At 40.0% G+C, this 26622-nt stretch overlaps 1 protein-coding gene across 2 annotated transcripts in view; it reads right to left on the bottom strand.

The window, feature by feature from the left end:
• The window catches only part of dachc (dachshund c), a 540735-nt gene that overhangs the window by 495512 nt on the left and 18601 nt on the right, over nucleotides 1-26622 (bottom strand). The gene's annotated exons all lie outside the window — the stretch shown is intronic.

Below are 26622 nucleotides of genomic sequence, written 5' to 3'. Positions count from 1 at the left end.
TGATGAACGTTGATGAATGTCAATGAAGACAGGAGTCTGGAACAATTGAGCCCCTTAGGAGAAAACAAACTTGAATATCAATGACAATTGGGAGTGAAACTCTCCTTTAAGGAATTCAATTAGGAATCTAATACTCTTCAAGAGGCTGGAGTGCTTTAAGCAAAAAATTGGCATAATAATTCTGTTTATTAGTGGACTGCAAGCAAAGGCATATTATCAGAGATTGGTGTGATGGACGGATCTATGCTGGGGCATCAGATTTGAATAATTTATATAGATGATTGGGACAAACGCACGGAAAGGGCATTATTATTAAAATTGCTGATGACGCATGGAAGTAAGTTGAGGGAAGAACTTGAGGAGGCATCCCAAGGTGAAGTGTGTGGGCAAAGATTGGGCAAATGCTGTGTAAAGTAGGAAAATGTTCATTTTTGCATGAGATTAAAAACGTATTTTATATAAATGATGAGAGATTGCAGAAACAGAGGGATCCGGGTATCCTTTTGATAAAAGGACACCTAACCCGATGCCTTTCAAATCATAGACTGGAACTTCTTCAGGCTTGCTTGAAGAAATCTCTGCCCAATTATCATCAAGGTATAACCTGCAGCACATGAGATGGCTTTCCGAAAATCATACCTGGACCTCTGGTTTTGCCAGAGCTGACTGCCACTGATCTGGCCCTCAGCATGGCTTGAATGCTATTACCTCTTACGAAGTGAAGCCAAACAACGTGGGTGACAAGAAGGCTTCGCTCCCAGGTGGGTGAGGTCTTTCATTGATCCTGTTGTGTTCCTTGAATTTACCAAGTATGCAAGCACGCAAGGAAATAAATCTCAGTGTTGTATATGGTAACTTACATGTAATTTGAACTTTGTAAATGCTAGTCTTCAGGTTAGGAACCCCCCAAAAGCATGTTCTTTTTTTATTGCTGTGGGAAGTAATACAAGAGTAAGGATGTTATTCTTTATTTATAGAGCCTTCATTGGGAGCACTGTGTGTTATATTGGTCTCCTTACTTCAAGAAGGACAATAACATGGTGGAAGGAGCTGAGAGAGTCCTTACTCTGCTAATACCTGAAAGGGGCATCTTGTCTTCTGGGGAAAGTTTGGAGAAGTTAGACTAGTATCCACTGGAGTTTAGAAAAGGGATGAAAACATACGAGATCCTGATGACCTGTGACAGGGTGGACACTTCTTGATATGAATCACCCCACGAATCCGGAAGAAGGGGTCCATAGCTTAAAAATAAGTAATTACCAGTTTCCAGTTATTTAATATTGGGTCATTCACAGGTGGTGCCAAGATATGCTGTCTAAGTACCAATTATTAAAAACAATCCATTTCCATGAAGGTGATCAAAGTACACCAGAGCACCTTTCCTAAGTACTGTATATAAAAGTTCAATGCAAAAAGCAAAGTTCAGTTGATTTGGGAAAGATTTCACTTCAGGCTGTATGCAAATGAGTTTCAACAGAAACTTGCACAAAACAGAAAAAAAAATCAACTCAGAAAACTGACACAATTTTGAAAGCACTTTGCACCTGGTTTGGTGACTGTGTCCAAACTGAATGCTCTTGGACACATAGAGAAGTAAGAAATTGAAGCCATTTGAGGTATCATAGCACAATTCTGCAAGCTATCCAACAGACCAAAAGCCAAGGTAGTTTCCTGTCACAGGCTTTTGACTGACGTCAGTTTAATTAGCCTAATCTCCTTTTATTTAGCTTGCCTTCTCAATGTGACATCTCAGAATCTCCATAAAGTTTCAGCAGGTCAGCCAAGCAGCAAAGCACCTGTCAAACAAGACACAGGATGGGCATCTTTTGAGAGGAAGCTAGACAAAGCCAGATCAGCAGCTAGCAAATCTGTCCATTTTATGCTTACAATCGCTCCATTTCCAAATGACTACTAGACGTTATAACAATCCAATATAAATCCTATAGGTCCTTAAGATGCCAAAACGGACTCACGCCAAACAATGCCGAGCCCAATTTGCCTGAATTCTTGTTGTCAACTGCTCACTGTCATTATTGTCTTAGTGAGGAATCACTTTAATCTACAAGAGCTGGGCAATTTTGCCTCAATTAGCTTTTAGATCGAAAGAGACTAGAACCCTATTTTTCCATTATTTTTTTTAAAAGAATTAAAATGTGCATTGGAGATTTACTGGATAAATCTTCAGCCAAACAAATAATCTGTACCCTCTAAGACATCCTCCCAGTCTGATTGCCAAAATCAGGAATGGCTCAGCAATAAACAGCGCTATATTATGGTCTTAGAGATGATCTAATTGAGACCTGGCATCACCAAGAAGATCCAACAAAGGATTCAACTCAGCAGAAGTACAATATCGGCAGGACAATTTAATCAAAAGGAAACAAGAGAAGCTTCAGCGAACTTTCTAACAGTAATCCATCAATACCAGTCATCGGGAATGCATTTAGGAGATTGGAAAATGAGAGTGGTATAGTCTTATCTATCAGTTATTTAATTGTGTACAGAACAGCAACATATTGCATATTCTGAAAATCTGAAATAAGTGCAGGAAATGTTAAGAAACAAACAGTGCAGCTTTTGCGAAGAGTGAAAGAGTTAACGCTTAAGACCGATAACTCTTCACCAGAGCGCTGATGAATGATCCTAAATCTGAAACTCTCCTTTCTCTCTGAGGATTTGTGATTCTTTATTTTTTAAAAGAAGATACTGCTTTATCTTTACTTAATAATGCTTTCAGTCCATTTTCTTCAGATTCGGAAAAGTGCAATTATCCAAGTGTCGAAGGATTGTGGGCATACGGTTCTGTCTGTAAATTGCCAAACATCCTACTAATCTTATCAGGATCATTCCAAACATTGCATCTTGATTTACTTATTCTTAAAGTTAGTTAAACCCCTTTTTTTGTTTTAGGTATTTCCTGCATATCTTCATCAAAACTTCTGGAAAGCCTGAGATAAATAATGAAAATTAAATTATGGCTAGGAATTTTATGACTAACTTAATAAATTACTACCATAAGCTTGCAATACAGGAACTACAACTATCTAGATTGATGCCTGAGATGGGTGGTTGGTCTTCTGGGGCAACATTAAGCAGACTGGATCTATACTTGTGAGTTTTGAAGAATGAGTCAGTCTTACTAAACATGCAAAATTCTTAATAGGTTTGACAGGGTGAACGAAGCAATGATACTTCCCGCTGCCTAGTGGGGAGGGGAGGTAGTCTCTAGCCAAACATCACAGTCTGACAATAGCAGGTCAGCAATTCAGGAAAAAGATGAGAGAGAGAAAAAAAGTTGTGAACGCAAAGGGTGGTAAATCTTTGGAATACTCTACTAAAGAGGGCTTCAGAGGTTCAGCTGCTGAGTATATTGAATTGGCAGATTGAATATTAGGAGAATCAAGATATGTGGTTAGTGCAGGAAAATACCAGCAAAGTAAAAGATCAGCTATGATCCTATTGAATAGCAGAGGAAATATCAGAGACTGCATTATCTTCTCAAGCTTTTAAACTTTTTAACAGGTGTCATTCATTCATTAGCATAGCTAATTTTATTTAAACTGGCTGGCTAGTTGCTAAGGAGCTACTCTATTGATGTCCTACGTGATGAGGTCAAACTCCCTGTAGACTTGCTTAAAGTTGTAATAGAATAAAAAAAACTCCATGATAATACAATATAATATAATATAAGTGAATATTTTAATGTCACATTTTCTGCATATACCCAACTTTTAAAGCTTTGATACACACACACACACACATACACATACACTTTTCATAGCTGTCCAATTTCATCTGTAAAGATCAGTAGTTTTAAGACGTGGTTAGAATTAAGCATATCTAAGGATGCTGCACTAAAACTGTCTCATCAGTTATAACTCATCAGAGCCACTCACCTGCAAGTTTTTGATGCATTGCAAGTTAGACTGCTCACCTGAAATGCAGCAACTGATTAAGGCTTATGATCTGTACTTTTAACAGAATAAAATGGTCTGGCGTTGATGATCAAAATAGTTCACGTAGTTGTCCATAAGTGCTGATGGGTATTCATGGATTTCTAAGAAGACACTGTGATATCAAGAGCACAATATTTAAGGTTTGCCCTCCCTGTTTAAACCAGTAAATGAATCTGTGCCCTTTATTCCAGAACTCACTTCATGGAATCCCTTGAGAATGAACATGTAAATAAAGGAAAGCAGTAATGACAGTGTTTAAGTTTCACAACTAGAGCTCCTCTGATGGTGCCTAGTGGCCCATCCCTAATATGAAGCTGAAACTCCTGCACCTAGTGGCACAGTGGGAGCGTGCTCGCTAGGGGGATTGCAGCAGTCCAAAACAACAGCTTCTCAGGATGGTGCAGATGAATGATAACTTGCTGGGAGAGTCCACACCCCATCAATGAATATAATAAGAACGGTGTTTCCTCATTTTGATTCACAGCTTCAACTTCCTAGGCAGAGGAAATGGAATTGAGATTCCATTCCCAATTCACTCAGCCTTTCTATCTACTCAGTATGATTACTATCAGCTTCTATCAGCTGGATACATATCTCTTGCACTGTGTCCATGGCCATGACTTCTCCAAATCAAGATGTCCATCTGAGCACCTTGGTGGAAGTTTATCAGATAACTCTCCCCTCTGCCCATCCCTAGGCAAACACAACTCATTGCAGACCACTTCAAAGTGAAAAGCAAATCTAAAACCATTACTAAGAAGAAGACTTGCCAAAGGTTAAGTTTTAAAAACGAGGCCAGGGATCACAACCCATGCTAAAGACTACAACCAATCAGCGTCAATTTCAACTACTTAAATATTATAATGAGGATGTGTCTTCATTCTAACTGTGTCCAGTTTGTATGATAGATGCATGAGTAGCTCAGATTGAAGAGATGCACTGAGCCCATGAGGTAAACAGCAGCACTGTTTACATGCCAGAGAAAATGGAAGAATGTTCTTCAGGCTTAGCCATTGTGCAATAAATTATACGTGTTTGATCTCCCCTCTTGTATTATTACATACCGCCTGGCAGACATTAAACACCCTTCAATACCTCGTGATATCTGTCCACACCGTCCCACTTGAAATGAAAATATATCCTGGTGAACAAACACCAGCTCCTCAGTCTAAATACACCACTGCAAATAGTCAGGATGCACAACTGCTCCTTCCTCTCCATCATTCTCAACATAGCGCTACCCAGGACAGTGTACTGAGCCCATTGCTGTACATTCTGCTCACACATGACTACACAACCAAACACCCAAGTAATCATATTAACAAATTTGCCGATAACACGGCAGTGGAGGTCTCATCACCAAAAATGATGGGTAGGGCTAGAAAGGAGGTGGAAGACTTCGAGGCCTGGTGCCAGGGAAATATACTCTCCCTCAATGTCAACGAGACAAAAGGGATGGTTATCAACTTCAGGAGAGCTCGCACCACTCTCATCCCACTTTACAGCGGCGGCAATGCAGTGGAATATGTAAGCAGTTTCAAACTCCCAGGTGCGCATATCTCACACAGCCTCTCGTGGCACCAGAACACATCCTACACAATCAGGAAACCTCTGATTTCTGAGGAGACTGAACAGACCTGGACTGTTCACATCTAAGCTCGTGTCCTTCTACAGATCGTAATACGCTGCATCACCGGGCAGTATGGAAACTGCACGGTGGTGAACAGGAAGGCTCTACTATAGGAAGTCAGAGCTGCCTGACGCAACACCAGCAGGAAAAGGGATGGTAACATCAAGAAGAATCGTAGCCAGCCTGCTCACGGACTGTTGTCCCACATCCATCAGACAGGAGGCTACGTAGCATCCAGGCCAGGACCACCAGACTCAGAAACAGTTACTTCTGTACGCACTAAGGCTGATCAACAATGCAGACATCCCACCCTGCAAAAACTCATTTCAGGGAGGTAGCAACCCCCCCCAGCTGATCAACCTGCAAGGGTGTGTGTAATACTTTGTTTAGTAATTTTGCCTAATCTGTAAACCAAGTTGGGTATATGCAGAAAATGTGACATTAAAATATTCACTTATATTATATTATATTGTATTATCATGGAGTTTTTTTTTATTCTATTACAACTTTAAGCAAGTCTACAGGGAGTTTGGCCTCATCACGTAGGACATCAATAGAGTAGCTCCTTAGCAACTAGCCAGCCAGTTTAAATAACATTAGCTATGCTAATGAATGAATGACACCTGTTAAACTCACCTCAACATTCTTTTACAGTCATTTAACCCACCATGGGCAATAGAGAAGTCACTGTTGCAAACAGTGCAGCGAACAACACTGTCATTATTTTTGACCCCTATTAGGCAGGAGTGCACTTTAGTGTAGTCTGGGGTGAAGTACGTTTTATATTTTCTTTTCTGGAATACTCTGTTTTGGCACAGCAGGACACTAAACTGAATTGATGGACAATGAAAGAGAGAGAGAGGTCAACTGTAAAGCCCGCCCACAGAGAAAATTGATAGGTCTACTTAGCAAAAAGAGAGACAAATCAGGATGCTCCTTCTTGCTCTCCCTCTTCCTCTTCCTCTCCATCTCCCACTCAAAATAATCAATTTCCAGGATATTGTACATAATTTGTGGGCATCAGGGAACCACTATCAATATGAGGGAGACTCCCGGAACTTCCAAGAGAGGTGGGATGTCTTACACTGCCACCCACTAACACACCACCACTACTTTATCATTTCCTATCAGAGTCACCCAATGTACAGACACTCCTGTACCTAGTTTCACATTATGGACGTGCAATCAAACCATGTACATAAGCTATTTTATGCATTTATATTTATTGTGCTTTTTATTATTGAATTCTATATCTTGTGGTTTTTTTTGAGCTGCATTGGATCCTGAATAACAGTTATTTTGATCTCTTCAATTTCCACTTGTGTACTTGAAATTACAGGAAATAATCTTGAATCTTAAGGATCTACAGTCATAGAGTAATGCAGCTTGCACAGCTAGTCTCATTTATGTGTGTCTTATATATCCCTCTAAACCTAATCCACTTACTTATCCAAAAGTCTTTTAAATGTTGTTATGGTATTTTACTCAACCACATCTTCATTTCATACACACACATGAAGAGGAGACCACGGGTCCCTTTTAAATCTTTCACCTTAAACAATGCCAAGTAGTCTTTAGTTTCCCCTTCCCTAAAAGGGGGGGTGGGTGGATCGAGAAAGTATATGGATTCCCCCTATCCATACCCCTCATAACTTTATACAGCTCTAAAAGGTCATTCCTCAACCTCCTCCATTCCAAAGAATAAAGTCCAAGTATGTCAAACCACTCCCGATAACTCAAGCCCTCGAGTTCTCATAGTATCCTTGTTAATCTTCTCTGCACTCTCTCTTGTGTAATGATGTTTTCCTATGGCAAAACAATTAAAATATCTCACCACTGACTTGTACAATTGCAATGCAAGACCATTCCCCACTTCAGCACCTTTCTTCCACCCACCTGCCTTACTGTTTTTATGAATTGTGTCTATTCCACCTACAAGGCTGTTAGTCAGTGGGAGTGAAGCCCAAACTAAAGAAATTCAGCAGCTGAATTTAGCAGGAAACCTGGCAGTGCGCATTCAAAATCTCAGCTTACATTGCACTAGAAGTGCAAAATTCACATCCAAGCTGGAATCCAAACCATCACTCCAATACATTTCATTCACTTCCATTGCCAACATAACTGCACCACCCTAATTATTCTAGCCCAATAAACAGTAAAAGATATCTCTCCTCAGATACTAGACTTGCTGAGTAACGTCATCAAAAGACGATGCCTCCAGAAGGTGCATCCATCATGACGGACCCTCACCAAACAGGTCTTGTGCTATTCTCCTCAGAGAGAAGGTATAGGTGTCTGAAGTCACACACTCAGTGTTTTAGGAATAACTTATTCCCTTCCGCCATCAGATTTCTGAATGGTCCATGAACCCATGAACACTACTTCACTATTTTGCTCTCCTTTTGCATTCTTTTTATATATTTGTATTGTAACTTACAGTAGTTTTATGTATTAAATTGTACTGCTGGCGCAAAACAAATTTCATGACATATGTCAGTGATAAGATAATGAGAGGCATTGATTGTGTGGATAGCCAAAGGCTTTTTCCCAGGGTTGAAATGGCTAACACAAGAAGACATAGTTTTAAAGTACTTGGGAGTAGGTACAGAGGAAATGTTAGGGGTAAGTTTTTTGCGCAGAGTGGTGAGTGCGTGGAATGGACTGCTGGCGACGGTGGTGAAGGCGGAAACGATGGGGTCTTTTAAGAGATTTCTGGATAGGTACCTGGAGCTTAGAAAAATAGAGGGCTATGGGTAAGCCTAGTTAGTTCTAAGGTAAGGACATGTTTGGCACAGCTTTGTGGGCTGAAGGGCCTGTATTGTGCTGTAGGTTTTCTATGTTCTATGTTCTATAATAAATCTGATTCTGATTCTGATTCTGAAACATATACAACCCTCAGATGTTTTCACAGGCTGGATGTAGAGAGGATATGAGAATCTAAAATGAAGATTCATTAACAGTACGTCTCATATTTAAGACAGAGGTAGGGCATTTTTTTTCTCTAAGCAGCATGAATCTTTGAAACCCTTCTTCAAAGGGTGGAGAAAACAGAATCTTTTTAACGCTTGTAAGGCACTTAGTCACCTGACAAGCAAGCGGTGAATAGTTATCAAGGGTGGGCATGAATGTGAAGTCAATTCTACAATCAAATTGTCCGTAATCTCATTGACAGACAGAGCAGGCTTGAGGCGGGGTCAAGTGGCCTACTCTAATGTGTTTATATATTTTCATTTCCAACCCTTCTCCAACACTTTTACGGATAAGGATTGTTTCCGCTCACATTCCAAAAGCATACAGGCTAGTACAAAGATGTACAAGTTAATAGATTGATTAGTCACATGGGTGTACTGGGCAGTGTAGCCTCTTAGGGCCAGAAGTGTCTGTTACCTTGCAGTATCTCTAAATAAAAACTAAAAATAAGCAAATTTGTCAAATGGAAATGAAAACAAAACCTCTCTTTGAATGGTGTCCCAGCAACTTTTGTTCTGGGTCGCTGGAATAGGTGAAGGAACTTTAATTTTTCATCCAATGATCAGCAACCCATGCCTCCATTTGATCACAGCAAGTAAAGCAAGTCCCACAAAGTATTCATTGGCATTACTGTAAATGGGTTTGCAAAATCACCCCTTTGAAGTGCAAGAAGAGGGAGGGTCTACACAAATGGTGCCATGAAACAGGACTCAAGAAGTACACTCCCTGAAGTCATCAACTTCCCAAGTACGCCAGAGCAGTAGCACAGCATAGCAATTAGCGTAATGCTATAGTGCACCAGCAATCATGGATTTGAGTTCAATTGCTGCCATTGTCTGTAAGGAGTTTACACACTCTTCCCATTACTGTCAGGGTTTCCTCCGGGTGCTCCGGTTTACCTCCCATATTTCAAAGTTGTATGGGTTAGGGTTAGAGTTTGTACAACATATGCTCATGTTCTATTAATTCTGGAAATGTAGCGCCACTTGTGGGCTGCCCTCAGCACATGCTCAGACACTGCTGGCCATTGACACAAAAAAGACACATTTCACCATATGTGTTGATGATTATGCGTCAAATCTCTTTACTCTCAGTAGTCAAGTCCTGGGAGCCTCATGCAGATTCACCCTGGATTATCCTGCCTGAATCAAGAAAAAATAGTTATCCTCAAAGAAAGGCTAATAGGTGTACTGTGAACCAAAATTGTCAATTGCATGTAGGTTCATTCTGTTGCTCAATCATTTGGTATCAGTTTGATCTCAATGTGAGAGCAGTTTGTTTGCATTTAAACTGCTTTAATATTCATTAAAGCAGATGATATAAACTTGCACACAAACATATGTGAGAGATTTATTTTGTGCCTGTTCAAAATGGTATGACATTTAATGTTAATGGCAGAGTAGCACCAGCTAGACGTGTTTTTGTTGCTAACTGATGATTTCAGCAATGACACGCCAATATTTTCCATATGAATTCACAATTGTTCCAATTGCCTTGCTGGGGATAACAATCAGAGAAGCCAGTGCTCAGTTCTGTGTGTGCAGAGGTGGTTTGCTTCCTCATACAGTAATCATATTCTGCAGTACCCGTGCATCAGCATTTTAAGATCAATTTAAGTTTCTCGTAACAGATGGCTTTGAGTTTAAGCTTAGAGCAGATTGATCTAAATCCCTACCTGCCCTGGGTCCAACTCAATGTGGATAAATCTAATTCAAATCAATTTAAATCAGTTTAAAAGGATAGACGCACTAAATTTATTTCATTTAATCAGACACTGTCAATTTGGGTTTTACTCACTGCACTGAGATACCATGATGCTACTGATGACTAAGCGAAACAGTAGGTTGCAATCCCCCCCTGTGAAATGCGAATTATTATTTTGCTTGAAATTGGTGGTTCCATACAAAAGAATAACTGGTTCACATTTACGAATCATTTTCTTCTCTTGAACAGCCTCATGGAAGTAATTCCCAATGTGGATATGGGTCCAGAATCAAATCAGTGAACATCCAGTCTGCTACATAAGATTTACTTTGATACTCACCTCATCTGCATCAATAATCTATTTAGTGCCACAGCTATCTCTTCACATTATCTCTTTAAAGACAGCAACATACATTTTGCAACGTCAAAGTCATCCTTAAATAGATGGCTACTCCAGAGGTAACTACAAACATGTGGGTTGACTTCTGTCACAATTACTTAAACAATTTCTGGATATTTCCAATTTTTGTAAGAATAGTGATAAATAATCTTGGAAACTATAAACCAGTGAATCTCTTGTGAGTAGTAGAAAATTTACTAGAGATGATTCTTAAAGATAGAATATATGAACACTTGGTAAACCTTGGTTTACTTAAGGACATTCAGCACAGTTTTGTGTGAAGCAGGTCATGTGTTACTAACTTGACTGAGTTTTTTGAGGAGATAATGGCGGTAATTGATGAAGGTAGAGCAGTGGATGTTGTCTACATGGATTTAGTGATGGGTTTGGCAAAATCCCTCATGGGAGGCTCATCCAGAAGGTTAAGAACCATGGGACCCAAAGTGAATTAGGCATTTAGATTCAGAATTGCTCATAGAAGGCAGAGGTTTCTGGTCGATGGGACTTATTCTGGTTGGAGGTCTGACACTGGTAGTGTTCCTGGGGGTCCATTCTAGGATGTCTGTTGTCTAAGCCTGGATGAAAATCCAGGTGGGGGGGGGTGGTTAGTATGCTTGCAGATGATACAAAGATTAGTGGTATTGTGGATAGTGCAGAAGACTGCTAATGGATACAGCAGGATACCAATCAGTTGCAGATATCGGCAGAGAAATGGCAGATGGCGTTTAAGCCAGCCAAATGTGAAGTGTGGCACTTTGGCAGATCAAGTGAAAATAAACTGTAGATATTAATAAAGATTAGCTTTATTTGTCATATGCACATTGAAACAGTGAAATGTGTCATTTGCATCAATGATTAACATATCTGAGGATGTGCATGATACAGCCAGCAAATGTCATCATGTTTCTGGTGAAAATATCACATGATCAAAACTAACTAACCCTAAGATTTATGTCTTTGGAATCTGGGCGGAAACTGAAGCCCTTAGAGGCAACCCATATGGTTATGGGGAGAATATACAAGCTCCTTACAGACAGTGGCAGGAATTGAACTCTGATTAATTTTACAACCAGTGTTGTAGTGTTGTGCTAATTGCTATACTACCATACCACCCCTTAACAGGGAGAACCCCAGAACTGATGTGTAGACGGATCTTGGAGTCCAAGTCCATAGCTCACTGAAAGTGGCTCCACAGTTTGATAGAAGAGTGAAGAAGAAAGATGGCATGTTCACATTTGTTATTCAAGGCATTGAATTCAAGTGTCAGCAAGTTATGTTGCATTCGACACGAGTTAGGGTGCACCTGCAGTACTGCATTCAATTCTAGTCACATGTTATGGGAAGGATGTCGAAACTTTGGAGAAGGTGCAGAAAATGTTTACCAGGATGCTGCCTGGACTAAAGGACGTATGCTATAAGGAGAGCTTGGACAAACTTGTGTTGTTTTCTCTGGAGTGCCAGAGGGGAGCCCTGACAAAGGTTTATAAGTTTGCAAGAGGCATGGATGGAGTTGGCAGCCTTTTGTCAGGATGGAAATATCCAATACCAGTGGGCAGGCATTCAGTGTGAGAAGGGGTAAGTTCAGAGGTAATGTGTGGAGAACCTTTTATTCAAAGAATGTTGAGTGCCCGGACTGTGCTGCCAAAAGTAGTGATGGGGCTAAGTATGAGCGAGGCATTCACAAAGATTTAGTGGACTTCAGGATTGAAAGATGTCCATTTAGAACAGAGAGGCAGAGAAATTACTTTAGTCAGAGGGTGGTAAATCTGTGGAATTTGTTGCCGTGAGCAGCTATGGAGGACAAGTCATTGGGTGCATTTAAAGCAGAAATAGATAGGTTCTTGATTAGCCAGGGCATCAAAGGGTATGGGGACAAGGCAGGAGAGTGGGGATGACTGGAAGAATTGGATCAGCCCATGAACGAAAGGCAGAGCAGACTTGATAGGCCAAATGGCCTACTTCTGCTCCTATATCTTATGGTCTTAAGATTTTATGCAAAAATTTGAAGACTATGAGCATAGTTTAGGCAGAGGGATTAATTTAGTTGGACATTTGGTTACTAATTTACTCAATTCAGCGTGACATTCTGTGCCAAGAGACTTGTTCCTGTGCTGTACTGGTCTATGTTCTAAAACCAAATGGAAGCTATAGGAACAGTATTAACATATCATTCAAAAATGGATGTTAACTTCCCTTTACATCTGGATTGTATATTGGCAGAATGGTAGTCCACTGGTTTAGTGCTGCTGCCTCTTAGCCCCAGAAATCCAGGTTTCATCTCAGAGTGAGTTCATCCCAAATTTGCACTTCCTCTCTGTGAGTGAGTGCTCTGGTTTCCTCCCACATCCCAACACACGCAGCTACGATACTGTGCAAAAGTCTTGGACACATATAAGTCGTCTAGCTAGATGTCTGCACAGTACTATATATTGGGAAACAGAAATAAGAGTACTTAGCTCAGTAGTATTAAATGTTATTTGGTAACTGGAAAGACATAAAATACAGTACTGTGCATAAGTATTAGGCACCCAAGCTATATAAACAGAGCTTATAAAAAGTATTCACTTCCCCCCCTCGGGAAGTTTTCATGTTTTATTGTTGTACAACATTGAATCACAGTGGATTTAATTTGGCTCTTTTGACACTGATAAACAGAAAAAGACTCTTCTCCCCATATTCTCCCCATAACCATTTGGATGGCCTCTAAGTGCTTCAGTTTCCTCCCAGATTCCAAAGACATAAATCTTAGGGTTAGTCAGTTTTGATCATGTGATATTGTCACCAGAATCATGACGACATTTGCTGGCTGCATCATGTATATCCTTAGATATGTTAGTCATTGATGCAAATGACACATTTCACTGTTTCAATGTCAAACTGAAAACAGTGATCTACAAAGTGATCTAAATTTTCATATATACTTAAGATTTGAACGGCACTGTAAGTTAAATTAGATACTGTAAGTTATAAAGGTGAGATGTTAGCCTAGGGGTTTCAGTAATGCTGTTACAGTGCCAGCTGTAAGATTGGGATTCAATTTCCACTGCTGTCTAAAAAGAGTTCGGATGTTTTCCCTGTGACTGTGTAGATTTCCTCTGAGTGATCCAGTATCCTCCCATATTCCAAAGACAAACAGTTAGAGTTACTAAGTTGCTATGTTGGCGCTGGAAGCGTGGCAACACTTAATGGGTTGCCTGGCGCAACCCTCGGTGATCTGATTCGACACAATCAATGCATTTCACTGTATGCTTTGATGAACAGTACATGTGACAAAGCTCATCTGTTAATCTTTTAAGTTAAAGTTTTTAAGTTAACCCTTGGTGTTTTAATGACAAAAGAAACAAAGAGTTATCTATGAGCTTATGTGCCATACATTGTAGAGATAGAGAATTTGAAAAGAAAAATGGTAATAAGACTAATGGGATTGTTCCATTGAGACCAGGCATTGGGTCAAAGGGCCTCCTTTGTTATAATTATATGTGAAGACTAGGTATCTAAATGCAGATTTTAATGTCTATCATTTGTCCAGTTATTTTTTTATTATTCTAATTACACATGAAGTCATTTTCCACATTCAGGCTTGAGGCCTCTGTGTTGATTATCTATTGGTGGAGAAATTCTGGGTAAGAGCATGTCTGATATTTAGCATGGGAAAGATGAGGTCTTTTCAGAAAAAATACCCCTTGTTCCCTTAACTTGCCTTTTTTGTCATTTGGTATTTACAGTAATTTGCTCGCTATCATAAAGTGAAAGACCTTCAGCACACTGAGTTCGTGTCAAATATCACTACCCATTTACACAGTCTGTACTTCATCCCACTTTCTATCCCTCCACCACATTCTGATCAACTCCCCAGATCCTAACACTCACCTACACATTAGGTCTGATCCACTCCCCCGCATCCTAACACTCACCCACACATCAGATCTGATCCACTCCCCCGCATCCTAAAACTCACCTACACATCAGATCTGATCCACTCCCCCGCATCCTAAAACTCACCTACACATCAGATTCCGATCCACTCCCCCACATCCTAAAACTCACCTACACATTAGGTCTGATCCACTCCCCCATATCCTAACACTCACCTACACATTAGATCTGATCCACTCCCCGATATCCTAACACTCACCTACACATTAGATCTGATCCACTCCCCCACATCCTAACACTCACCTACACATTAGGTCTGATCCACTCCCCCATATCCTAACACTCACCTACACATTAGATCTGATCCACTCCCCCACATCCTAACACTCACCTACACATTAGGTCTGATCCACTCCCCCATATCCTAACACTCACCTACACATTAGATCTGATCCACTCCCCCATATCCTAACACTCACCTACACATTAGGTCTGATCCACTCCCCCACATCCTAACACTCACCTACACATTAGGTCTGATCCACTCCCCCACATCCTAACACTCACCTACACATTAGGTCTGATCCACTCCCCCATATCCTAACACTCACCTACACATTAGATCTGATCCACTCCCCCATATCCTAACACTCACCTACACATTAGGTCTGATCCACTCCCCCACATCCTAACACTCACCTACACATTAGGTCTGATCCACTCCCCCACATCCTAACACTCACCTACACATTAGGTCTGATCCACTCCCCCATATCCTAACACTCACCTACAGTATACATTAAGGGCAATCTGCAGTGGCAAGATAACCCAGGTGACTTTGGGACATGGGAGGAAACTGCAGTACTTGGGGGAAACCCATACAGTCGTAGAGAGAGCATCAAACTCGCCAGAGACAGCACCCAAGATCAGGACTGAACTCTGGGTCTTTAATGTTGAAGATAATAACTCTTTTAACTGCCACTATGTCACCCAAACTAGCCTGTCTTTAAGCAACATAGATCAGGAGAATACCTAATAGCAAGTAATGGCTATAATTAAGTTAGTAATGCTGCCTGTTTCACTATAATTGACTTCCCAATAAATGAAACTGTTTTAAAAAAATTTTGGATAGTGTTTCATTTACAAGTTCAATACACCTCTAAACTATCTTGTCTTTTTAGCATCAAATGATACGTAGCACTGTAACTTAGGCACAATAATGGGGTTTTGAGATGTACAGTACAGAAAATCTGTCTTCACAAAGGATCCTTCAATCAATATACAGCGGATTCTGGTTCCATTGGGTCCAATACACTTTGAACCAATTAAGTGGATGTCCTAATTATTGAAAAAAGGTATAAAAAGATAAATTACCATTTAACTGAGTAACAAATTATGTATTTAAATGAAAGATAGAACAAATCAGAGAACTTCAAATACTTCTGCAGTACTATGAAACTGTGTATAAACTCATAATAGATATTTAAAGAGGAATTCATCTGTGTACACTGGTATGTATGGGGTGTCCGGGGAGGGGTAACACCTCTTGTGAAGGGGCTTGTTGTGTCCATTCTGGGGCAGCTCACTCACCTTTGTGCCCCACCAGGCATTCAGTTCTCACCTGTGTCTCCAAGTAGCTGTTTGCATGTGGCAGCAGCCACACCCTGGTGCTCAGCTTCAACAGGCAGGCCAAACCAGGTGAGTGGAGCCAATGGGCCTTAGGCCCTAGCAAAGAAGGGACATGCCTGTCCTAGCACATGAAGTCAGCTCTGGTGGACCGGCCAGATGAGATCAACGGTAGATCCAATGGCCAAGACAGTGGTTCTGTAGTGCTTTGTGGAGAGAAGACACAATAAAAGGCACAGAAGAACTCATCTTTATCCACTGCAACCAAGGATGACTTCAGTTTGTGATGACTGCTCATACCACTTGACTCAGACTTCCGAGGTCGAGAGAGTGGAACTCTCCCAGTGCAATGGCTTATCCATTTTAAAAACTCTCCCCCCCCCCAGATTTCACTGATATCATCGAATACGATGGACAACCAACATACTGCCGTGTCCATTTGATTGACTGGAAATGAACAAAATTAGCTCCAACACCTTGCAGACAATCAACTACCTTCATACAATGCCTTCGAAGAATGCATCCTTCAAATCTTCATTTTCATTGTAACAATCAAGATCAATGTTGATACTTCAAAGTCTTCATAGTTCCTAACTTGCTGAAGTGGAGAACTCATTCCATTTTAACTCCTGGCATTTTCTGGCATCTGCAAGCCCAAATACTTAAAACAACTGCAGTCAGCAAAACAATTTTAAATTGTCTTATTGCTTAATTCTCCTCACCTATCTGTTACAAAAATCACTGCCTTTTGAACCCCAACACATGTAAATGATGCTATTTAAAGACTGCTCGCTTTAAGCAAGTGTAGTGTCTAACAGCCACACAAGTTCATGTGACTGACATTAGTTAGAAACTGTTGGGCAACAGGCCACCCCAAATAATTGAAGTGAATCCTGACTATTTTCTCAATTAGATTTTGTTCTTTAAGAGTTGTCCCGATAAGTGGCTGGCCTGATTAACCAATAGACCAACTAAACTAATTCTATTGCATTTGTAAATATTTGCAGATTGCACCTTTAGCATTTCCCATTTGAAATGAACAGCTAATCAATGTCTTCCAGCTTTTGAGAATGCACATTAGGTAAAATGGTAGAGTGGTCAGACCTGTGGCCTACCAACATGAGTTGTGCATTTGCCTACTGTGTGACATCCTCTGCCTTTTGATGCTCCATCTAGTGGCCCAGTTGAGTTTTGCAAAGCTTGGACAGCAAGACCCAGTTTGAGTTTAATAGCAACTTTTAAAAGCCTGGAACAATTTACGGCAAACAGCCGCTAGACCACCCATGAAAATAAATAATAACTTCAAAAACTTAACTAACAACATCACTCTGTTAATATAAGACATTGCTTATTTAAAAGCCTCCAAATAAATAGTGTTATACTTATAACAAGCTCATCAAAAAGCAGCAACTTTTTTATCAAACATTTTTCACTTCTATCCAGAACACAAAGTACTGAAATCCAACAGAGATTTCTTCTTCCCTTTTGTCTCACTTGCCTTTTGAGTATGCAATTTAACACAAATTTTGCCTGGAGCTGTCAGCCACCTGCAATGTATTTTCATTCTCTCAACATTAAAAGCGCTTTTCACAAATCGGAATTTAATAAATCACTCTAAGATCTGACAGAATTTATCTCCAGGGGTCAGTTTGACTCCCAACATAACCCACTAACCATCAAAGTTAACAGATAAGACTTGAAATTTTAATACACCAAGCAGGGAGAAACATTAAGTCAAACAGCATTTCACACAAGCCTAACTTTCCCCAAATAGAGCTTCACAGGGAAAAGCTGATGGAATCTGTCTCCTCTCTCACTCTAAATGATACAGACTGGAGTCCAGTGTTTAAGGGACTGTTTACATGGACAATTACATTTTCAGTGGAAACTGTGCTGTTGACCAAAATTATTTTTAAGCTTGTGCTACACTGGGAGTAGTAGGTACTGCTGCAGGATTCTGTCATAATTTTTCCATGCAGCAAGCAAAGTCATGTGCTGAAAGAGCCACTGAGCTCACATTTGGAAAAAAAACATTTTGCTTGCTCAGTGCATTTAAAGATCACCAAAGACTATATTTACTTTTGTTAAAGCAGCCCTTCAACCAATCATAACTTTCAATACAGAATCTTTAATAATTATAGTCACAATCCAAACATTAGATAATAGAGCTCTTAAAACAGAATCATACATATTTTAATAGCAGGATAACAATTTTCAAAAACATATCCATTAGAATATCTCCCATTGCCATTACATCAGTGCATAAATTCCTATTCATGCTTGCTTGATGCTTTTTTTTGCATTTACCCTAGTTGTGCCAGTAGGAATGTTTTTGTTTTGGCTGAGAATATATTTTCTCAAGCCGGTTTGTATAATAAGGTTTATCATCCTCCCAAGCAATTCACTTCATCCTGCAAATGGAAATGTTATAAAGTCTCGCTCTCTGCCTGTGTCAAGAAGGGCAACAGGGGATCAAAGGGTTCCCTTGTGCATATAAACCAACACATCAGAGGAAAGGTAACTGTACACTTTACTTTCAAAGAAAACCAATCAAGGGTCAGGGCAAAAGGCTCATTTTGTCCTCTGCTTGCTTCACTTATTAAATTACAATAATAAAACAACAGCCTAGTCCTACTGGTGGGAAAACAGTGACCCTGGGGTGATTAATAATCTTGTGAAACCCTGACCATACCACTGACCACACTTTATAGAAGAACCATATCTGTTACTTTAACTGATGTTTTCCTGCTGTGACAACACTGTGGGATGTCTGTCATCACACAAGCATTTCTGACACACCACATTATCTTTACGCATTGCTCTTGTGTTATTTCAACGGAATTTTAACTAAACACAAGTATCGATAGACAATTGAAGGAGACTTTCAATAACAAAGAGGAAAATAATGAATTGAGCTGATAAATAGGTATTCTGAAAAAATAATATTCCCCGATTATTCCATTATTTTCAAATAACTAAGAGTAAACTCTGGGAGAGTTGCTTTTCACCTTTTAAAAAAATATGTATTGAGCGCCAGACCAAACACCTCAGAGTGCAGGGTTCACTTTGAGGAAGTCTGACCTCCACTGAGAGGTAAATTAAGTCTGGCAAGACAAACCATCCATTGTGTTATTACCCTGGTATAGAAAATCACCTCCTCTGTGGTTAATTTTAAACTAGCATCAGCACTCAGCTAATGGCCAAATTATCCAATACTAAAAAGACTCTCCTGATTTCCCTTCCCCCACCACCCCCACCCCACTCTAGATAATGTGATACTCCAGGGAAGTGTTATGGTTCTTAAAGTGAGAGATGACTGCATCATGAATTGGATCATTTCTAATTTTCACTTATTCAGCCAACATCAAATACTAATCGCACAGACATAACACATGAAATAATGCCCAAACCCCAAGCCTTATGAAACTAACCACGCTGCAGTGGTGTTAGATTTTCAGTCCTCCTGCTAACCATTATTTTTTTACACTGACAGAAATAGTCCAATTCAATCAGTGCTGCATCACGCGCAGAAGTGTGTTATTGTGAACTTATATCCATCAGGAAGCAGATTGGAAAGGTTTGCTGTCACTTTATTAGGAACTTTGTTTGGGGCCTCTGTGATATCCAAAGTGAATTAATTAACATGGTAAATACAGTCCAGCATTTAAATTTGAACCAAAACCTGATGAAGGAGCACAAATGATCTTTCAATCAACAGCTAAGTGAAAGTATGACTCAGTTTCCTTGTTTTCAGTTTATCCTCAAATACAAATCAAAATGCTGTCAGAGTCCAAAGTTGAAAAACTGCTTCTGTACTGACTACACTTCATCAGCTCACTCCAAGTCCAGATAAATCTGAATCATGGTAATGAATTACCTGCATTACTTTGAGACCACACCAGAAGTAAACCAAGTTAACTCAAAGATAAGAGGTCAGTCATAAACTAATTCCACTCACCACTGATTAGAGGGAGAAAATAATACTGCCCAGAAGGTCTAATAATCTGTGTGGCATAAACTTCCTCTTTACCAACGTCAACAATGATACTACTCAGTTCAAGGGGTTTCACCGGCTTCCAAATACAAATCAGTTCCATGGAAGGGGGTGGGTAGCCAATTATTTTGAATTCTCACCAACAGCAACCAAAAACGAAAAGATACACTCTTTTCCCAGAATTTTATTTCAACATTTAATGAGTTGGACATTCACGTAAGATTAAAGCAGATGCAGAAACATCATAAATAAACCTATAAAGAAACATTTTTAAATTCATGTTCTTGAAATATTTACAACCCTCAACAATGTTATTAATAGAGCTAGTGAGTTTGTCAAATATTAATTATGGCCTAATATCTCTCCAAGAATGTGGACTGGACTTTAAATGTGATGGTTTCTGGAAGGATAAGTTAATCATGCACATTACTTACGTATGTGTATTCATGTGTGTGTTTTAGTGTATTTAATAACTATTGGGAAGGGTCATAGAACACAGAATATAGAACACTAAAGCAGAGGAACAGCCCTTCAGCCCAAAATGTTCAAGCTGACTATGATAGCTATGTAAACTAATCCAATTTGCCGCACATGGTCTATATCCTCCAATACCCTCCCCATTCATGAGTCTGTGCAAATTCATCTTATATGTTTCAATGCCTCTCAGTACCATGTTGCTATTGTATCTGCTTCAGCACCCTCCCCGGCAGCATGTTGCAAGCATCTAAACTTGCCTTGAAAATATCCCTTCTTCTTACAGAAACATTGGCATGATGCTCCATTAAACTTAACCTTAAGTTTATCCTTTAACCTTAAATTTATTTATTTATTGAGAGTATGCCCTTCCGGCCCTTTGAGTCATGCTGCTCAGCAATCCCTCAATTTAATCTTAGCCTAACCTCGGGACAATTTGCAATGACCAATTAACCTACCAACCAGTGTTTCTTTGGACTGGGGAGACTGAAGCACCCGGAGGAAACCCAAACGGTCCCACGGAGTGCGTACAAATTTCTCGCAGGCAGTGGTGGGAATTGAACCCAGATCACTGGTACCGTGAAGCATCATGCTAATCATTAAACTACCATGCTGCCCTCTTGTATCATCAACCTATATATCCCTGGTTTGTTCCCATTACCCCTCTTAAACAAGGCAACAATGTTGGCTCAAGAGATTCCAGACGTGTTGAAAGTCTTGAGCAACACAGACAAAATGCTGGGGATTCTCAGCAGGCCGGGCTGCGCCTATGAAGGGAAAGAAAAAGTCAGCATTTCAAGATCAGACCATTCATCAGGACTGGAAGGAAGAGAGAGGAGAAGCCAGAATAAAAATGTGGCAGGATAGGGAGGTGCACAAGCTGCCAAGTGAAAGGTGAGTCCTGGTGAGAGGGAGAAGGTAGCAAAGTGAGGAAGGAGGTAAAAGGAAATTATGTGAGAAGCTGGAAGGTAATAGGTGGAAAAGACAAAATGCTAAAAAGGTTTCACCAAATTAAATATTTGTGCCCATAAATCCCATGCTTGCTCTAATTTTTATGGTATAGTGATTCAAAACGCTGTCCACTTGTCATCATTATGCCCATAAAGACTAAGCCAACCTAATTAATCTAGTCAGCTTTACTATGCATTGATACTAAGTTTGTGGACGGAGGAAGAAGAAGAGATTAATTTTCAGTAACTTTTCTCCCTCACCACCATCCAATCTCTTTATCTGTTCATCATTTTGGTAACCCTTTCACCCTTTGTCTTTTCATCACCTGTCTATCGCCTCTCCCTGGTCCACTCCTCCTTCCCTTTCTTCCATGGTCCACTATTATATCCTATTAGATTCCTTCTTCATCATCCTTTACCTCTTCCATCAATCCCCTTTCAGCTTCTTACTTCATCCTTCCTCCCCCACCCACCTGCATTCCCCCCTCAGCTGGTCTCACCTATCACCTGCTAGCTTGAACTCCTATCTCTCCCAAACCTCATCCTCTGGCCAGTTTCTTACCCCTTCCTTTCCATCCCGATGAAGAGTCTTCATGTGAAATGTCAGCTGTTTCTTCCTCTCAAAGACGCTGCTTGACTAGTTCAGGTCCTCCAACATTTTCAGTGTTTTGTTCGATTTCCAGCAATTGCAGAATTTCTTGTGCTTATGATTAAGTTGACACATTGTCTTTCATTGTGCCACTTGTGTCCATAGTCTGACCACCCAAAATAACAGTTATATATACTTCCTAACAATTAAGTGGTTTGATAAGCAGTTGAATTCTTCTCAGTTACAATAGGACAATAAACTGGCCTTTAGAATATCTGTCATATTTACTGCTACTGTATGTACATTTAACACAGAGTGCTCAGAAAAGTAATTTCTCCCATTGCCATATTTATTATTCATTTATTAAATTAATTTATTTTTTTATTTTCTCAAGAGAATCATTTGCCAGTCAAGTACTTACGCAGCAAAAGTTAAGAAAATAAATAGGATAATTTCCTCTCATTTATAATTATTAACTGGTTCCAAATGTTATCTCCTTCAGTCAAGATGGAAATGTCAATAGGTAACAAGTCAATTAAAAATATGCCATCATTAGAAATGGTAAATGGAATGGGTAGGAAAAACCTATCAAATTCTCAACTGAATGTTTCAAATAATTCTATAGTTGGTGATGAGGTTTTATTTTGCAAAAATAATTTAATCACATATCCAAGAACTGAAATATTAGGATCAGTTTTGACTTTGGTAATTTTACAGTGTAGCCCATGCAATAGAAAATACATCAGTTTATTTAATAGATACAAAACAGCAAACGAGACAATGCAAATCATCTTAGAGCTTTCAACAAAATAAACTTCTTGTGTCTTCCGTATTCAGAAATACAATGTTTTTTTAAGGATTTTATAATCATCTGGAGCACTATATTTAACAACCATTCTAATAACATTTATGTTAATCCATCAGAAACTTGGGCTAACATAAAAGATGTAAGTGAGTGAAACATCAGGTGGAAAATTCATGGGAACATAGAGCTGGTCTCTTTAATCAAACCAGGCAAAAATAGTTCTTGATCATACTTAGGGACTTATCAGATCAAACCATTTCAAAACACCTCATGCAGTTAATTACTTCTGATGTGCAAAAACTGCTATTATGTCGATGAACACAGCAGCCATTCTGAACCATGATTCTTGCTCAAACCATTACAAGATGAATGTCTAATTAGATATTTTTTGGTGGGGTTGCTTGCAGGATGTCTTACTGGTTAAAAGACTTGAAGCTTTTAGGTAATGGCTTAGAACTTAAAACACCAGCTGTACCATCAAAACAGAAAAATGTGACCTCTGTTTAGCCTTCTGTCCATTGTACATCACCTCAAATAATGCATCATTCCCTTGGTACTGCCTTACTGTGTCAGGGAGATTATCCGATCAAACTCCGAGATGGAACTTGAAGGTAAACCTTTTCCTTCTTCTCTGAGAATGTTACAAAGACCCAGGTTTATATCCTGAAATGCTTGCCTGTTCACAATATATTTGTTTTTTACCTTTATTTTTCTGTGTTGAAGCAATGATAATAGGAATCCAGTTTTGATCTTTGTTGTACTTAGATCAGCTATATACAAATAAAATAAAGGTTAGTTTTCTTATTCCAGTGGGAAATGGCTTTGAACCAGTGGATTTGGAGAATGTACTGATTTACAATGAACTATTTTAGTCCAGTAATTAGAGACTCATGGGAACAGTATGCTTTCAATTCAAATTTAAATGCATGTTTTCTGAATGTAAAAGAAAACACACTTTAACTTTTCTCCTTACGGTAAACAAATCCTCCCACCCACCCGCTACTCTGACCTTTTACCTCTTCTCACCTGCTTATTATTTTTCCCTGGATCCCCTCATCTTTCCTTTTCTCCTATTGTCCACTCTCCTCTCCTATCATATTCCTTTTTGTGCAGCCCTTGACGTTTCTCACCCAGCTGGCCTCACCCATCACCTTCCAGCAGGCCTCATTCCCCTCCCCTCACATTTTTATTCTGTCACCTTCTCTCTTCCGCCTCCGTCCTGAGGAAGAGTCTCACCCTGAAACATCAACATCATTTCCATAGATTCTGCCTGACCTGCTGAGCTCCTCCAGCATTTTCTGTGTTGCTTTGTAGCTCCAGCATCTGTAGACTTTCTCATCTTTGTAACTTTTGCCCTTCACTGAAACCAACCATTGCAAAAGATTGAAAGATGGCAACTCTTGAAAGCAACCAACAATTCCTTCTACATCTCCACTCACCATAACTTCATGACAACACTTGAAAGTAATCTGACTCCATTTTCAAGATGACATCAATAGAATGAGCTAAATCTCAAAAGTTGACAAGCCAGAGTAGAGGAGGGAGATAAAGAGCCTAGTGTCATGGTATCATGAAAATAACCTTTCCCTCATTGTCGGCAAAACAAAAGAACTGATCACTGATGCCAGGAAGGGGATGCGAACATGCTCATATTTACATCAGCCGTGCTGAGATCAAGAGGACTGACACCTTCGAATTCCCAGTGGTGAACATTGCCAATGGCCTCTCCTGATCCAAACCCATGGATGCCATGGTCAGCAAAGCACATCAGCATCTCTAATTCATCAGGAGGCTGAAGAAATTCGACGTGTCCACATTGACTCTCGCCAGTTTTCACAGAAAGCAACCTACTTGGACGTATCATGTTTTATTATGGCAAAAAAATCATAGAGAACGTAGACACAATTCAAGATATCATGGAAAACAGCCGCCTCACCATGGACTCTGAATGCAAATCTCACTGCCTCAATAAAAAAAACATAATCAAGGACATTTTCTCTTCTCCCCACTCCCATTGGCAGAAAAAACGAAAACATGAAGGCACATATTACAAAGCTTAAGGATGCCTTCTATCTTCTGTTTTAAGGCTAGTCGGGATCGTTTAATGTCATCTCCAGTACACAAGTCTAAAAAACAAAGTAATTGTTACTCTAGATCTGACGCAGCACAAAAAATGGAATAACAAAAACACAATAAATATAAATACATAAGATAGTTCATATACTTAGTTTGATTGTGTGTCCATAAATTGATGCTAGATATAGGTTTGTCTGTACATAAGGTGACTGTGATAGGAAATTATGAAGTACTGGTGTTTGGGGTGTGGAGAGGCGTGTTAGTGGGTGGAGGTGTTGATCAGCCTTACTGAAAGCAACCGATTTGAGTTTTGTGGTCTTGGCGTGGATGCTAGATAGCCTCCTTTCTGATGGAAGTGGGCCAAACTGACCATGAGCAGGGTGAGTGGGATCCTTCATGATATTCCTGGCCCCTTTCCAGCACCTTTCTGTGTATATGTGCTTGATGGCTGGTAAGCTGGTGCTGGTGATGCACTGGGCAGCTTTGACTACCCATTGTAGGGTCTTCTTGTCCACGCAGTGCAGTTTCCGTACCATGCAGTGATGCCGCACGTTAGGATGCTCTCTACTGCACAGCTGTAGAATGGCGTGAGTACAGCTGTTTATAGTCCAGCTCTCTTCAGCCTCCTCAGACAGTAGAGGTGCTAGTGAGCATTTCTGATCGTGTACGATGTGTTCTGGGACCATGAGAAGATGAGTGAGAGGTGTACTCCCAGGAGTTTGAAACTGCTCGCAGGTCTCACAAACAAGAGAAAATCTGCAGGTGCTGGAACTCAAAGCAACAAACACAAAACAGCAGGAACACAGCAGGCTAGACAGCACACTCGATGCTTTGGACCGAGAACCTACATCGGCCCGAAACATCGACAGTCTGCTCTTTTCCATGGGTGCTACCTGGCCTGCCAAGTTCCTCAAGAATTTTGTGTGTATTACGCAGTTTTCACTGTTGTAAAGCCAACACAAAGAAGGGTGGGGGTGGACTGAACTGTCCCTAGAATGATAACATGGACTCTTGATCTCACAATCTACTTCATCATGACCTTTCGTGTTACTCTCTGTTCACATTGCACTAGCTGTTACCGTAACACTTCATTCTGTATTCTGTATTTCCCTTGTACTACCTGAATGTACTGATGTGACATAATGATCTGTGTGGACGACACACAAAACAAAGTTTTTTATCACTGCATCTCAGTACATGTGATGATAATGAACAATTTACCACTTGCCCTCCATTTAGAAGGCAGAACTGATTTCTCCACACCCATAGAGGCCCAAAAATGTCAGCACAAGTAATTTTGGTGGGGTTTCTAGTGAAGAGCTTCTCCACACTGAGCTTTTGTACCTCCTGGTGCCGCATGGGAATGCAATAAGTTGTACCCTCCCCCCCCCCCCCCCCCCCCCCAAGCTGAGATGTTATGAGAACATAAGACTGACAGGGAGTGCACATTCCAGGGTCCTAGTTACTCATGGATCATATTGACTGAGATCATTAACAAGGGGCTGCTGAAGGCAAAAAAAAACAAGAGTAGTAATGCATTTAATTAACTGCTTGCAATCATTTCTTAAGCTA

This window comes from Hypanus sabinus, chromosome 5 (assembly GCF_030144855.1).
Source record: "Hypanus sabinus isolate sHypSab1 chromosome 5, sHypSab1.hap1, whole genome shotgun sequence".
Classification (NCBI taxonomy): domain Eukaryota; kingdom Metazoa; phylum Chordata; class Chondrichthyes; order Myliobatiformes; family Dasyatidae; genus Hypanus; species Hypanus sabinus.
Note: the sequence above shows the minus strand (reverse complement) of the source record. Positions and strands in the feature narration are given on the sequence as shown.